We start from the raw sequence: 15,272 nt of genomic DNA, 5'->3' as shown, positions 1-15,272 counted from the left end.
GCTTCTGAGATGTAAGATGAGCTCTAAATAGTTTCCTTCTTTATTAGAAATAACCATTGGCACAAACTGCCACGGGAAGTGATGGATTCTCCATCTCTTGAAGTCTTTAAATCAAGACCGGATGCCTTTTTGGAAGAGATGTATAGCCAAAGAGAAATTATTGGGCTCACTGTAGGAATAAGGGGATGGACTCATATGGCCTGTGTTAGACAGGAAGTCAGCCTGGATAATCTATGGTCGTTTCTGGCTTTAAGATCTATGATAGTTCAGATCTGCAGCCAAAGTGTGGGACTCTTCACTCGCCTTTCAAACAAAAGCACTTCAGGGTATGGGAAAGCTTCTGAACTGCTTGGAAGGCTCCCAGTACCCACAACTTCACTTCCACTGGTACCTGAAGCTGTGCCATTTCCCAGTACATTCACTTCCCTCCAGGCTTATGGTGATGCTGGGCATCACCCCCAGCACTGCCATGCATCCTTGGCTTGCCACAGTCTGCTGCAGTAGAACAATAAGGAAACTGAGGCTTCACCAGTCAGAACAAGGAGGGCAGGCAGGCAGGGTCGGGTTCAGGAATGACTCAGGGTGAGCTGAATGCAGCCAGTGATGTCACACTGTTGGGAGGCTTTGTCTCAGCCTCAGCCCAGCCGTGGTCACCCCACACCTTCCTCAGCCCAGGTGCTGGAGCTGCTGAGCTGCTTTCCGTGCTCTGCACCAAAATGCCTCTGGCCCGGTGAGCCGAGCAGCCCAGACCAGAGCGCACGGTGCGCTTCTGTCTGCAGTGCCGAGCAGAGGCAGCAGGCGGCTCCCAGCGATGCTTCAGCTCGGGGCTGTCCGGCAGCTCCAGGCGCTCTGGGGAGAGGGGGGGGGTTAAGACCAAAATACAAAGGATAGATAGCAAAAAAAAGAGAAATGCTGCAAAGTGCATGGAAACGTTTGCAAGGCTTTGGCGGTGAGCTGCACCGCAGTGCCCTGCTGCAACTCAGCTGCTGGTTCAGGTAGTGCAGCCTTCCAGATGGCAGCTTAGAAGCAGCCTCCAAGCACTCAGACCTATGCAAAAACAAGCTTCTTCCTTACCAAGTGAATGCCTCTACATCTCCTCCTATTTTCTATTTAAATAACCTCGTGGCATTGCCACCCAGATGCTGCAGCCATGTACTAATAGATGAGAACTTAATGGTGGCACTGATTGGGCAGAAAGAAAGAGAGAAGAAAGGAAGGAAGAAAAAGAAGAATGCACGATGACTGCATTATGGACACATTCACGATGCCCTGACATGGTTTGGGTTGCCCAACATGGACCTGGCCAAGGCAACACGTTTTGGGCAGGGTCTCCACACACTCCCCCAATTGCTCTGGCACTGGCAATGTTCACTCTGGCACTGCTGCTTTTGGAGCAGGCCTCCTGACCTCCCTCTATAGTTCAGCTCCCAGCCGTCTGGAAAGTCAATTCCCCCCTTCCCTGCCCTACAGATGTGCAGCAAAGATAAAACAGTCTGTGGGCTGTGAGCTTCTCCAGATGCCACAGTGGGGGCGAGTGGAGGCAGAGATAACACAGAGGAGTGGGACCCACCCCAAATGAGCGTCCAGATTGCCTCAAACCTCCTTTTTCCTTTAGTGCAGCACCATGATTTTTTACCAAAGCAAGGATTTCCTTGTGTACAATGACCCTCCTTTGGCAGAGGACCCTGAGCTGTTGTTTTGCCCCCTATGGGGCTGGGGGCTGCCTTCAGGAGATGTGCTTGTGCTTCCTGCTGCACACAGAGGGAGCACCAGGTCTGTGGGAAAATCCCCCTCTTGCTGCCCCTTGCATTCCCCATCTCTGCAGCTCTGTGATGTCCCATGGGGCGACCACGGAGGGGCTCAAATGGAGCTGGGGGGTCCCAGTGTTTTTGCTGTAGCTCCTCTATATGAAACCCATGAGATAGGAGTGAAAGCAGGGCCTCGTTTTCAGCTCCTTGTGATTCAATTGCTTGTAATTCTAGGCAATGTCCCAAGGCTTGCCGAAAGGGCTGTATTCATCATCCAACAAAATAATAGCCATCAGCATCAATAAACCTTAATGGGGAAACACAGAAGCCAGAGACCAGGTAAGTGACAGGGGCAGAGCATCCTTTTAATGACTGCAGGACCCTGGATGCTCCCTCAGACATCGCACAGACAAAAGCGCTGTGAGCGTTTTGATATCATTTACACGTCCCTTGCTTAGAACTGTTCTGTTTCCTTTTGAGAATTCTTTATCATTTTCAGATCATTTGGGGGCTGAAATGTCTGGAGCTGCTTAAAATAAACCCAGTTTACACAGGTCCTCATTGCAGCCGGGATGGGTAAGGCGTCTCCTGAGAGATATCAGCAAAACTCCTCTGAACAACAATTAATGGCAGCTAATTACTCTTCCCTTTGTGTTTTATTTAGCTGTGGGGATCAGCCCAGGAAGTTCTGCCTTCCACTGCTGGAATGGTCTGGTTCTGGGACTGAAAACAGCCCCATTTTGTGCATACACAGCACCCTGGGGCTCCTACTGCCCTGTGTCTGAAGGTGAACCCTGTGGGCACAGTGTCAGCATCCATGTCTTTGCTTAGAACTGCACAATTACAGAACCTCTTGCATTGGAAGGGACCTTAAAGGCCACCTCATCTCAGTCTCTGCAATGAGCAGGGACAGCCCTGCTCCATCAGGTGCTCAGAGTCCCATTCCCTGACCCTGAGTGTCTGCAGGGATGGGACACTGCCACCTCCATGGGCACTATGAACTGGTTGAGATGAGAAGGAAACATCTTCTTGCTTCTCTTCCTGCAACCTTTCCTGCCCAGTGGTCCCTCCAGGGCTGTGTCCTGAAAGCCACCAGCTCAGGGATGTGCAATTAAACAGCCATGAAGAGCCAAACCAGTGGCTTTGTTGGCTCACACTGGGAGCCAAAGGGGAAGCACAAGAAAAAGGCCTGGTCCCTCCCTGCTGTCCTCACTGATAACCACAGTGCTGGGATTTCCTGAGCCCAAAGTGGTTTCTTTAGTGGCCCTCAATGGATTTGTCTTCCTTGAATTTTTTAGCTGCTTCTTGACCTCAGTTCTGCCTTTCATCTCTCCCCATCCCTGTGCTGGGCGATGTCTGCAATGGGACTCAACCCTGCAGAGCATCCCTACATCGGCACTGGGTACAGTAATGTACCCTGCAGCAGACAGTGAGTACCAGCTCCAACCCCTCCACTTCTGATGCTGTGCACAGATGTTGGGGGTTAGAAACCCATGATATTTAAGGCCCCTTCCAACTCAGACACTGTATGATCTGGGGAGGGTGGGTGTGCAGCAGGGACTGAGCTCCAGCATTTAGAAAATGGGGCAATGATACACTCAGGAGCCGGGCAGGAGGGACACAGAACCATTCAGGTTGGTCCCAGCCTGATGGAGCTGCTGCAGACAGGGCACGGGAGGAGACAGGGAGGGTGCACCCCACGTGCAGGCAGGAAGAGGCAGCTAAAATAAGCAGGAGGGTGGAAAAGGGAGGAGAGAGTATTAAGGAGATAACAGAAAGGTTAGAGGGGAAAGTCAGAGGAAGTGAGCTGAAAACAGCTGAAAGTCACGGAGAGGTGAAGCTGAGCCTCACGAGCAGCGCAGAGCATCGTGATGAGGAAACCAACACCAAGTGTTGTGCAGATACAGCAGTGGTGTGTGCGCTGCCATCATCCCCATCCAGCCCCCCAGGGTCACTCAGGAGCAGTGTGGGGTTGGCTGTGTGCAGGACCCTGTGCTGTGTGCAGGCACAGAGCTGGCGTGGGGTGGCATTTTATTCATTTTCTTCATAACATTATTGGTATTTGGGAACAAAGCACAAGCAAACGATTGGCTGCAGCCGTTCCTCATGTGGGCTGGATTTTGTCTCAGTGCCTCATCCACGTGTGGGAACGGAGCCTGTGTAATTCTGCACTGCTGCAGCAACAAAAGCTGGATGTTCCTGTGAGCCAAACGCTCCGGGACTCTGCGATTTCCACATCCAGAGTGAGCTTAGGGCTGAGCCCCAGGTGCCATTACCTCATGTTTGTTTGCTCAGGCTGGGAATAACACCCACAGCCCTCCGTGTCAGAGCTGCCAGACACCTTTTTGCTGGCTGTAATTCTCACAGCAGCCACCCCAGCCCCGAGGATGCTCTTTGGCCCTTCACGGTTTACTCCCATTTCCTGGCTGCCAATCTTCATTTAACTCGTGGAGCTCAGCATCACGACGCAGCAGAGGGCTGAGCTCCGCTCGTGGCCCCTCAAAGCGTCTGGGGCTCTATCAGCACTGCCATAAGAGAGCAGAGGAGGGGGAGAGCAGCCCCAGCCCCGCAGGGCTGTGCTGCAGCTGATAAGAGCCCTGACGGGCTGTAATGGGAGCCCTGGCCGCCTGTTTCCTCACAAAGTCATGACTCAGGGATAATGTTCACATCCTCTGAATGGCGAGGGAGCTAAAAATACAGCCAGGAAAACGCGAATGAGCGAGCGAGCATGAATGAGAGCGTGAGTGAGAAATGCACAGGGGAAAAGAGAGAGGAAGCATGAATGAAAGAGCCTGGGAGAGAGGGAGTGCAAACAGACGGCCCTTCCAAGTTTCCAAGCTGCAAAGCTTGCAATCAATTCACTGCACTCAGCCGCTGTGCTGCAGGCTGTGCCTCTGAGAGTGGGGGAGATGGGCAGCCCCAGGGCAACCCAGACCCCATTCCTCCATCACTTCACAGCTGTTTTGAGGGCTGAGAGTATTGCTGCCAACTCCTGCTGCCCCTCTCCTATGCGTGCAGGAGCTCATTTTCCCTATAAGACAAAAGATCTTACTGACTGCACTGTCCCTCATGTCCCTTTGGACATTCACCCCTTTTGTCCCCCATTTTGCACATTCACCCCTTGTGAGCCCCATGGCAATGGGTATGAGCAGGGGAAAGATGCTCACTGGCTCCAAGCTCTACAGTCCCCTCTGTGAGAATAGACGGGCCTTGAAGCATGGTGTTAGGGTTAAGGCACACTTCTTGCCCAGAAGGTGTATTTGAGATATATATGAGAAGTGGCTCTGGGTGCACCGTAACCCCATGCAGTATCATTTTGTCTCTATTCAATGTCTAGGGACAAAATCCTGAATGCAAAACCTGTTCCATGCAGACTCCAGGAGCTCTATAACAGAGAATTTTTGCACCAAAATACCATTTTCAGGTGCCCCCTCCCTTGCAGGGCCGCCACCAGCACATCCCCAGCACAAACCAAAGCCTTGTTTCAATTATTTCCTCCTGAGGATCCGGCTGCTGTGCCACAGCCCCTCACCTGCCACTTCCCCACTCCTGGTTTTTGTTTTGAGCTTCTTTTGTCCCGGGTTTGCTCCATGGGGTTGGGTGGGGAGCATACAGCATCCTCACAATGGGGACCGAACAGAGCTGAGCAGCCCCAAGCCATGCAGCACTGCATGCCTACACCTCCGCTGGCTGCAGAGCATCAAAGTGTTGTCGAATAGATACAATGGGAACAGGGGGGGTCTCTACTGCCAGTAATGGGGGTATACCTAAAAGAGCCGATCTTGCCCAACGTGCTATGGAGCAGTTCTTGCACTGCCTTTCATCAGAGCTGCCCAGGAATGGGTTCACTCAATGCTTTTGCCTTCCTAAGGCACATTTCATAGGGAAATGAATAAAAAGGAGACTCCTGAGTCACTCAGATCATGCAGCATCACCAGCAGTGGGAAGTGGCTCCCGGCAGCTCTGTCTGGAGCGGGTCACAGCGGGACGAGCAGGGCTCAGTGCAACCCGCACTGCAGATGGGAAGCGAGATTAAGCCCTTCGTCACCACGCTGCACCCACTGCCCTGACAAAGGCCGGGGTGAGCCTGGTGCTAATCCAAGGAGCCAATTTTAGAGCTCTCGCAGACAATCTCCAATTGTTTGGGGCCGGTTTGAAGTTTTCCCAGCCGCCCCGTCATCGCATCCTGCGGCGGGGCAGGAAGGGCTCCGTGCAGGCACTGCTGTACCCAGCGGTCCCTGAGGTGTGACAGCACGGTCCCCATCCCCACCACACCGTAAAGGATGGGCACAATGAACTCGTGGAGCAGGCAGGGATTGGCCATGCTGGTGGGAATCAATGTGGATGTGGCAGCTCCTGTTCCCCTGCCCCTATCTCCCTTCACCCTCGTTTTCCTTTCAGCTCTCAGCAGCTCTGCCTCAAGATGGGAAACCAGGCAGAGGTACCTGGGTCTGCCCCCCACCCACTTCTTGTCTGCACTCAAGATGTTTCACAGCTCTCCCCATTCTATTTCCATCCTCATTGTCATCCTGCTTTGAGAGGAAGGTCTATTCTTCCCCAGCTCCTTTTCTCCCTACCAAAATGGGACATTGTTTCTTCTTTCTTTGATTTTAAAGCCAAAAACAGTTATAGGAAACTGTTCAGCAGATGTTTTACAGCATGAACCTAGAGAAAAAGAAAGAAATAAATAAAAGCCCTCTGATTTTGCTCGAGGATCTATATTTAGCCTGACGTTTCCTCCGATTCAGGGTTTGTGTTGGCATAGGCGAGGCGTAGGTTTAAACACTTTGATTGTAGCATTGATTTTATTCCTCCCATTCGCTGCATCTGTGAAAATCTGGAGCTGGCTGAGGGAGAGAATGCAGTGCAAGAGAATGCAATCCTAGAGGCAATATACAGAGACCCTACAGATTGCAGGAGCTGCAGAATCATCATTAGAAGAAACCAGGTGTTGAGATCACCTAAGATGTATGTTAGGATAGTTTGTCTTCTGTCACTTAGCCTGGAGGTCACCTCCTTCACCCAGTGCAGAGCCAAGCCTGGTACCAAAAGCAAACCCCTCACCTTTTTTTTTGCCATTGGAAGCTTTAAATCAGGATAGTTCCTATTCCCAGGGCTGTGGTGTTATCTTCTGGGCTGCAAACCCAGACCAGATGGAAGGTGCACCCGGGTGGGAGAGCAGGGAGGGATTATTTGATACTGGGACGTGGGCTGGCCCCAAGTGTGACATCGGCACCACCACAGCGATCCGTGCTGTGGTCTACAGTCTGAAATCAAAGCAATGTTTCCAGACATTAATGGCTTGTTTGTTGTCTCAGATGGTGGAAATCCAGATAGAAGTTGTAGCCCGAATGACCTGTTTGATTTCCAACAAGGCGCTGCTGGTGCCGTTTCTAAATGGCCTGCATTAGAAAGGCAGAGAAATGAAAAAGGAAAACTCACCCAAATTCATGGGCTGCACTGTGGGATGGGGGAAGGATAAAGGTCTGATTCATAGGAACATCTTTGGCTCCTTTATTTAGCATCCTCCATATTAGATATGCAGACAATCAGGAATGTCAGCTTCCCCAGACTGCTTCTTGCATAAATTAGGATGGTTTGCTGCTCAGTGCTAACCCTGCTGTGACCCCTCCCCGGCAGCCCCTCAGTCTGCTCAAAGCCAGCAGCTCCTGCCTGCTTCTATGGAGCTCTGCATGTGTTGGGGCAGCCTCTGGAGGAGCCTTTTTGGATCTGCTTACTTGGGGGAAGTTGATGCACCATTGGTTCCCAGCAGGACAGGTGCTCATGCCGTCAGGGTCACGCGCTGCTACAGGTGATGATGGAGCACTGTGAGTGTGGTCTGGCTGCTGATGTTCTGCCTGCATCCAAATTGCACAGGGATGCTTCTCATTGCACCACGGCACAATAGGATCCTGCATCAAGTTTTAGGCTCTGGAGCCCAGATGAGCTCCAGCAGCAGCTGGAGAAACGCCCCGGGAGATGCGGAGCCCGTGTCTGGGTGGAAACCTGCTCAGTCCTGCTGATAAATGAGACGCTGCTGCTTCCCCTCCCACCCACACACTTCCACTTTCACTTCACATGTGGGACCCAGCACTGTGATCTGGAGCGGGGCCATAAATAACCCCTCCATTACCGACCTGCACGGTGACTGTGCATTACAGCTGCCCGTATGGGCTGGGCAGTCCTCCTTCCATAGCATGGGGTGCCCTCCCAGCAGAGTCTCCCAGCAGTGCCACCCTTGTCCCCTGCAAGGATGGAGGGCACAGTAAGAGCCCAATGCATCACTTCTGGTGGTGCTCAGGAATTACATGTGAGAGGTGCAGCTGTGCTCAGAGCCCATCCCATCCCATCGTCACAGACAAACTTTCCTTGACCTGGAACCAGATGGGAAATGAACAGAGAGGTAAAGGACGTGCTTTTAACCCATATCCATGAAACCGAGCCTCATGTTTCTGCTACCATTTGGTCCCTCTTCCTTCTGGAACAAGTATTGGTGAGATGTAGGTCCTTCTGTGTTGGCTCCATTGGTGCATGCATGGCACCACTGCTTATAATTGCCATACCTGATATGCACATTTTCATACAAGGGGCACAGACTGGCAGTGTTATGGCTACAGCTTCCCTGGAGATGTTGCTTCACATCACACTTAGAGCTGAGTGGAAATTTCTCACTTCCTCTTCCAGCATGAAGAGTTGGATGGATGTTATTTTTGGTTCTATCATACATAGATACATACCTGTATTTATAGTCATATATAGAGGGGGAGACTGTGCTAAAAATGAAAACTCAAAGCAGAATGAGGGAATTTTTGCAAGGCGTGGTGTCCAACCCAAGCCATACATCCTGTATCCATCTCCTTGTATCCAAGACGACAGACTTGAGCTCCTGCTTGACCCAAGGGTAGGCAAGCTTTGCTCTCTGGCTTTTGAGGCCAAGTATTTCCCCCAACCTGGGGCAGGGCACACAGCATCTCTGATCCACACCCATGGAGCAGTGAGTGGGATCCTCACCCCAGTGCTTAAGGCCAGAAGCAATGAGCCCTGGCTTTGCCTCTGCTTCACGTTTGAGGGCAGCCAGCAACGGAAAGCCTCAGCACCTGGCGGCCAGATGTGCACAGCTCCTAAGGGACCACTGCTGGGCCATCTGTGACACAGCTACGTGTCTTCATCTGGAGTTCCAGGAGGGTCGGGAGGGAATGCTGTAGCCTGGGCAAAACCACTGGAACATTGATGCAAAGCACAGGCAGAACCCTGGTCTGGCCACATCACCTTGTCCCAGCATAAGTCACCCCCCAACCCACATCTCCCCACCATTACTCCCTCCTGCTGCTATGCCAGCTGAGAGCAGGCAGCCCCAGCACTCAGGGTTGTTTTGTCGGTTCCTGCTCTGTTTTCCTGCTGTAGTACAGAGATGATGATGCTTCCAGACCCAACAAATGACACTAAAGTTCATTGTATGCAATGCTCACCTTGGCTTATGATCCTCAGGAGGACCTCAGGTGATGCTAACCCCATTTTCCACCCATTCCTCTAACTGCAAAACAGAGATGAGCATTTCTCAGCACACTGGGAGAGCAGCTGTGCGTGCTGACATGAACATCCAGCACCTCCCAGGAGCCCAGAGGTCATTTGTGTGCCCTAAATTCAACCTGTGCTCAGCCTTTGAACCATCCACGGGACATTTCAGATTCGGTAAAAGCAGTAATAACTGCTCTAATTAGACACTAATGAATCTTTTTCTTTCTTTCTTTTTTTTTTTTTTTATGAGTACAAAGAAAATCCAAACCATCTGGAATGGAAACTACTTCTTTATGCACTATGGCTTTATCAGCTGAATGAGCTGCCCTAAATTTAACCCAACTTCTTGCTGCTGGCTGAAGCAATGGATTCGGGTGGCTGAAGCAGTAGTAACCCCCAAACCAGGCGACCGTGTGCAAGCAGTACCTTTACCAAGAGAGGTGACCTGCACACAGCAGAGCTCAAACCAGAAGCCTCTCCATTTTGCAGACACACAGTCGACTGGACAGCCATAACGCAGAGGCTATTAATACATAGATTACTGTATTGGAAAAGCTCTCTGCTGCAGAGCACATCATCCAGCTTAGGGAAAGAAAGACATCTTGCTCACAGATGCCCGCAGGGTTATCCTGCAGCCTTGGGAAGAGTTGCCCAGATAAAAATTGATTGCTGGATGCATTCCACTCCTTTGGCGCTCAGACGTGACCGAGTCTTTGTACCAAAGCCCAGCAGGCTGGAAACCTTCCTGAGAAGATGGAGCCCTGTAAATAATTTCCTGAGTTAAAATAGCTACACAAGAGATCCGTGCCTTATGGCTGCGAGTTCAACAGGTAACGTGTACTCATGGCACCTGCAGCTCTGTGCAGGCAAGGCAAGTGAGTGAAGGCAAGGGCTGACACAGAGCTCCATTCTTCTTTTAGGAGATAGTGAAAGTCCTCAAAGGACTGTTTCATACCTTTTATGTGCCTCAATATCAGTGTTTGTGGGGGAATTTTGGAGGGCTATTTGTCACTATGTGCGTTTGAGAGACCAGGTTCTGCTGGGCTGGGAGGTGAGGGGCAGGAGGGTCCTTCATGCACCACAGCTCTGCACATTTGATTTCACTGTGGGGCATTTGGCAGCATTAGATGCCACAGAAGCCTGTGCAGGCAGGAATTACGTGTCTGATATCGTACAGTTTCAGTCTATGCTTTTCAAATAGCCACTCAGCTGCGAGTAACCAAAATGCCAGGTTATGAACTGGGAGAGTTCTTTCTTTCCCTGGGATGAGCAATGCTTCTCCCCCCCCTTCCAGCCATAGCACTTAGATACGCACACTGCATTTTTGCTTTATTGTGGAGATGCTGCAAACCTTCCAGCAAGCTGACAGCTCCTGCGTGGCAAGGACATGTGCTGGAGTGCAGAGCATTTCCAGCCTGGAGCCCTCTCCTGGAGGAAAAGGCAGCTTTGCAACATGGGCACATCCTCCTGCATTCGGTACTGGGTAATGCAGGGCTGTGGGATCCAGAGCTGTTAGGACAGAAAGGAATTTAACCTCACATTTTAAGACTTTATGTGCTCTGGCCTTTGTTTCTGTCCCCATCTCTTTCCATGCTCAGGGAAAGCGTTCCCCTGCTCTTCTAGCAGCCCTGCACACTGCAGCCACCAAGCAGCCCTGCCCTCTGGGGCAAAGCAGCCCATGGTGCCCTAGTGGGGCCTCCAGCAGCAAGGGCTGAGTCAGAGCTGCCTGAGTGCTCTCCCCACTATGGTACCCTACAGAAAGGGAGACTAATGCAGCCTTTGTGATTGTAAAAAGAAAGCAGGCGTGCACCGAGGGGTCTGCAAATGGGCAGTGGGAGCCTGGCAGCTGGATCCTGCCCATGCCTGGGGGAGAGGGTGGCATCCAAAAGCACTGCGGTGTTTGCTGTGCGCAAAGGAGCAGGAAACCCTGAGGTGCCCAGGGGACTTTTGAGGAAGAAATAGCAATTTTGGGCAGCAGTCACCTCAAAGCTGGGGCAGCCCAGAGGAGCTTTGGGAATGAGCTCGATAAAGCTCACACCCCGTGGTGAGGGTCACAGCGTGACATCTGCCAGCGAGAGCGGAGCGCAGGGGGCTCGCCTCCCCACCGCCCGTGCAGGGCTGACCACTCCCCCTCTCTTTGAATAGGCGGCCCTGCTGCAAACACTATGGTATTTCCATCCTCCCCAGCTCCGGCGCAGAGGATAGCACCAGGTAGTTGGAGAGAGACCGGAGACAAGTGTGGGGAGCCGTGGAGGACATAAGCTTTTTCCTTGGTCTTCCAGATAAGTAGTAAGTGGTGGTGGGGAGAGAGTCGCTTTAAAGGCTGTTGTGGGCTGTAGGTACCTGTGTTCCTTTCTATGATAGATAGAAGGTTTGTTTTGCTGGGGATTTACTCTTTCTCTCCATTCCCAGTTTCACCCAGTGGCTGATTCGTGTGTTTGCTGATAGTTCTGCAGTGCCTTACGAGTGTCTGAGCTGATGCTTCCCTTTATAAGTCCTTTTTAATTTCATATATGGAGTATATCAAGTCGATATGTGTGCTTAGGAGCCTCTTCTAGGTAGCAGGCTGCGCCCTGGCATTCTTACAGCGGGTTACATTTGCAGTTCCTTCTATTTCTTGAGAGGCAGCTTTGGTTGTGGGGTGGGGCTTTGCTTGTGCTCGCTATGGGGCAAGGGACCAGAGAGGTGCCCAGGCCCAGATGTTCCCCCGGCTCCTCCAGCACATCTGGGTGCACAGACAGGGAGAGGGCAGGTTGACCTGCCCCCCCAGACAGGACTGCTTTCTGTCTTTGGAGGGATGCTATGCGAGGTTTGTTGCCTCACCTCCGCATGTTTTCCATGGCAATGGCATCCCCAAAGGGCAGAAAATGCCACAGGTGAGCATTTTGCGTATGTTTGCCTATGGGAGGAATTGGAGTCAGGAGCCTTGAGTGCGGCAGCCACAGCAATGTGCAGCTCTGCTGCTGCTGCTGCTTGGGATGGGCAAAATCCTGCACCCCTCTCACAGCCAAATAGGGGCAGTGGGCACCGTGTGGCCCCAAGCAGTGCAGCCAAGGCCTTCCCCCTTCCCATTATCCTCTAAATCCCCATTTTGCATGCGGTCACTCTCCTGCTATTACAGTTACCATCAACTTCCCATCCTGTGCTGTCAACTGACACCTTTGGGGGCTGTGGGCTGGGTCCGGGGTGGTTTCCTGGTTACAGCCTGTTCGTGCTGCCTCTAATCCAGCTGGGGTTTTGATCTCACCCCTGCCTGTCCTGTAAACAATTTTCTGGTAAGCCAGATATTTAAGGCTACCAAGATGATTGCATCAGGGAATGGCCCCACTCACCCAAGGGGTGTGATTTCCATGGATGTCTGCTGTGTATTTTGTGCACCCAGCACTGGGATTGTTCATGGCCCCTGCCCTGAGCTGCAGGGTGCCATGTGCATCTCCAAACCAGAAAGCAGCCCAGTGCTATCATCACCTTTTTATGCTTAGCACGTGAAGGCACAGAGAATCTCTGGTTTCTCTTAACTTTCTACAGCTGCTGAGTACTTAATGCTTAGTGGGATTTTCAAAACACCAGCAGATTTGGGCAGGCTGGTCCCTTGCATCCTTCCATAGGTCATATGGGGAGTCTGGAGCAAGACACCAAATACAGCTGGGCCTACAATCCCTACCCTTTCCTCCTATGCTTTGCCCTAGCTGAGGATCTGGCCCATGACGCTGCACTGTAGGTCTATTATTTCACAGAGGGAAATACGTGAGTGGAATAACAGATGACCTAATTAACCCCCCCCACCCATTCACATCTTCCTGCTGTTGCAAATAGCAGCTCTGATCTAAGAGGGAGCAGTGTGACTGTCGGCAGCAGCCTCTCTGCTTCAGCATCCCACCTAAACCCTCCCCAGCATGACCAGTGGGTTTGGTGATGCCACGTTCATCCCATTGCAGCCACTGCATGGCGACACAGCAGTGCCTTAGGGCTCAGGTACTCAGCCTCTCACTCTCCCTTTGCCTGTGTGAGCTCAGGCAGTGCATTTAATCTCTTTGAGTATTCACTGAGGATGCAGAAGGGCACTCAGTGCATTTCTCTATCTCCCATGTCTGTGCTATTTACCTCCCTGCCTGGCTTCCCTTCAGTTACCTTTGAGAAGGCTGCAAAGTTTCAAAATCATAATGAATGTAGGAGGTGGCCGATCTGTTAGGAAGCATATTTAGTGCATAGTTGGCAGTGAGATAAATGCAATCCTTCCTACCGCTCGTATCCCCGCATTAGGGATGCTCCTTTTATTTTAAGCTGGTGCCAAGGTCTGATGAATTGAATGGGTTTTTAGCATGCCAAGAGATCAACAAACACTTTTTCCCTTGAGAATTGAATTGGCAAACAGCCTGGAAAGTACCAGGGTTCCAAGGGTTAAAACCTTGTGGAACAAAGTCATTTCCATGAGCTATTTTCTCCACCCCCTCAAAGATGATAAATTATTGCTTGATGAAAAATAAAACGGTATCACTAAGCAACTCTGGGGCAGGAGCTGCCCGCGCCGCAGCCCATGGAGGACGAATGTGTCCTCTGCATTTTTCAAGTCTTTGTTCCCACACTTGTAGTTAGGAACACTTTGATAGGGTTGCTATTGCCGCTCCTGGCTCCCCATCCAACCTCATGGAAAGTGAATCTTGCTGGTTTCTAGGGCTGCAGAAAGCTGTCCAGATGCTGTCCCAGTCATATTGCGGCTGTGCAGGGTGCTAACATGGGAGAGATGGGAGCTTCTGTCTTCTCTGCTGCAGGGAAATCAGTGTGGTCTCACTCAGCTTCCATTTCCCCAGACTTAAAACAACAAAGCACTTAAATGCTGCAAGGCAGCCTTTTGAAGGGTCTTCATATACCCAGTAGATACAGCTCATCTCCATCTAATACCTATTTTAATTCCTTCCTAATTTCTACAAGGGTATGCGTTTATCTTAAGGACAAATCAGTTTTTTCCCTTTTTAAACTAAGTTTAGTAATTACTTTCTTAAAAATTCTCCCGTAAAAGAGCAGGGATGGATGTTGAAATGAAATTAAAATGTTAATTAAGTTTTGAAATGACTGAAGAGTCTAATAGCTTTGGCTGGTACTTGATTAAGCCCCAAAACAAGCTCTGCTTCCCCCACACGTTTTCACCATGAGACAGGAATAATAAGAGCAAACAATGAGATGAATCAAGCTGTTAAGTCATTAAGGATTTTACCAAATGGCTCTGATTCCCCTCTATTTATTAACAGTTTGCAGCAAGCTGCAGATCTCGATTATCTTGGTGTAAATCTGCAGTGATTTCCTCAATTTTGGCCAAGTTACCTGACACAACGGATGCTGTCATTGAACTCAGTTCAGCTGCAAGCTCCTGAGTGGTCATTAAAGCTCTCTAATGGCATCCAAAGGGAGGAGAGGAGCTATTTAGGCTCTTATTAGAGGAAGCTCAACAGAAGAAAAATATGGCTCAACCATCAGGGAAACCTGCTGACAGTGAGAGATGTATTGGGCTGTGAAGCAGCCTCCTGCATGTAGGAGACTTCAACCATAGTGGGTGCTGCTTTGGGTATCAACGTGTGGCACCGCGTTGGAAGGTTTGGTTTGAACAATGCTCAGTGAGGCATGAAAGCAGTTTGTAAGCAGTGTGCAGTGTGGGTGACTCGATCAAAGGGAAACAACAAAGCCAAACCCCAACTGCCTGCTGCAAAGCAGGAAAGCGGGCTGCTCTGCTTGTGGTGCCGCTATGTCACTGCTGTCACCCCTTGCTCTCACACGTGCCCATGTTGCTGAAGCACTTGGGTCATCCTGATGTAGTGTAACCTGATGTTTCTGTAGTGTCTGCCCTGTGCTGGTGCACTTTGGCAACATAGATCCTAACTTCAGAGCACAAGGACAATCAGTCACAGTTAGGTGATGCAGTTGTACCCTTTTAAGGTTAGGAGCGGAGGGACAGGTGTGTAACTGAATGGGGTGGAGTGACTTTCCTTTGTTGGCTGCTTTGTTGGCTGC

At 50.9% G+C, this 15,272-nt stretch overlaps 1 protein-coding gene across 2 annotated transcripts in view; it reads left to right on the top strand.

The window, feature by feature from the left end:
* Window positions 1-11,433: 11,433 nt before the first annotated feature.
* Window positions 11,434-15,272, top strand: part of ETS1 (ETS proto-oncogene 1, transcription factor) — a 65,080-nt gene continuing 61,241 nt past the window's right edge. For both annotated transcript variants that reach the window (XM_015884071.2, XM_015884070.2), the window contains exon 1: window positions 11,434-11,555. The gene's annotated coding sequence lies outside the window, so the exon portion shown is untranslated. The remainder of the gene's footprint in view (window positions 11,556-15,272) is intronic.

Source organism: Coturnix japonica, chromosome 24 (assembly GCF_001577835.2).
Source record: "Coturnix japonica isolate 7356 chromosome 24, Coturnix japonica 2.1, whole genome shotgun sequence".
NCBI classification, from domain to species: domain Eukaryota; kingdom Metazoa; phylum Chordata; class Aves; order Galliformes; family Phasianidae; genus Coturnix; species Coturnix japonica.
This window is presented reverse-complemented; position numbering and strand designations above follow the sequence as displayed.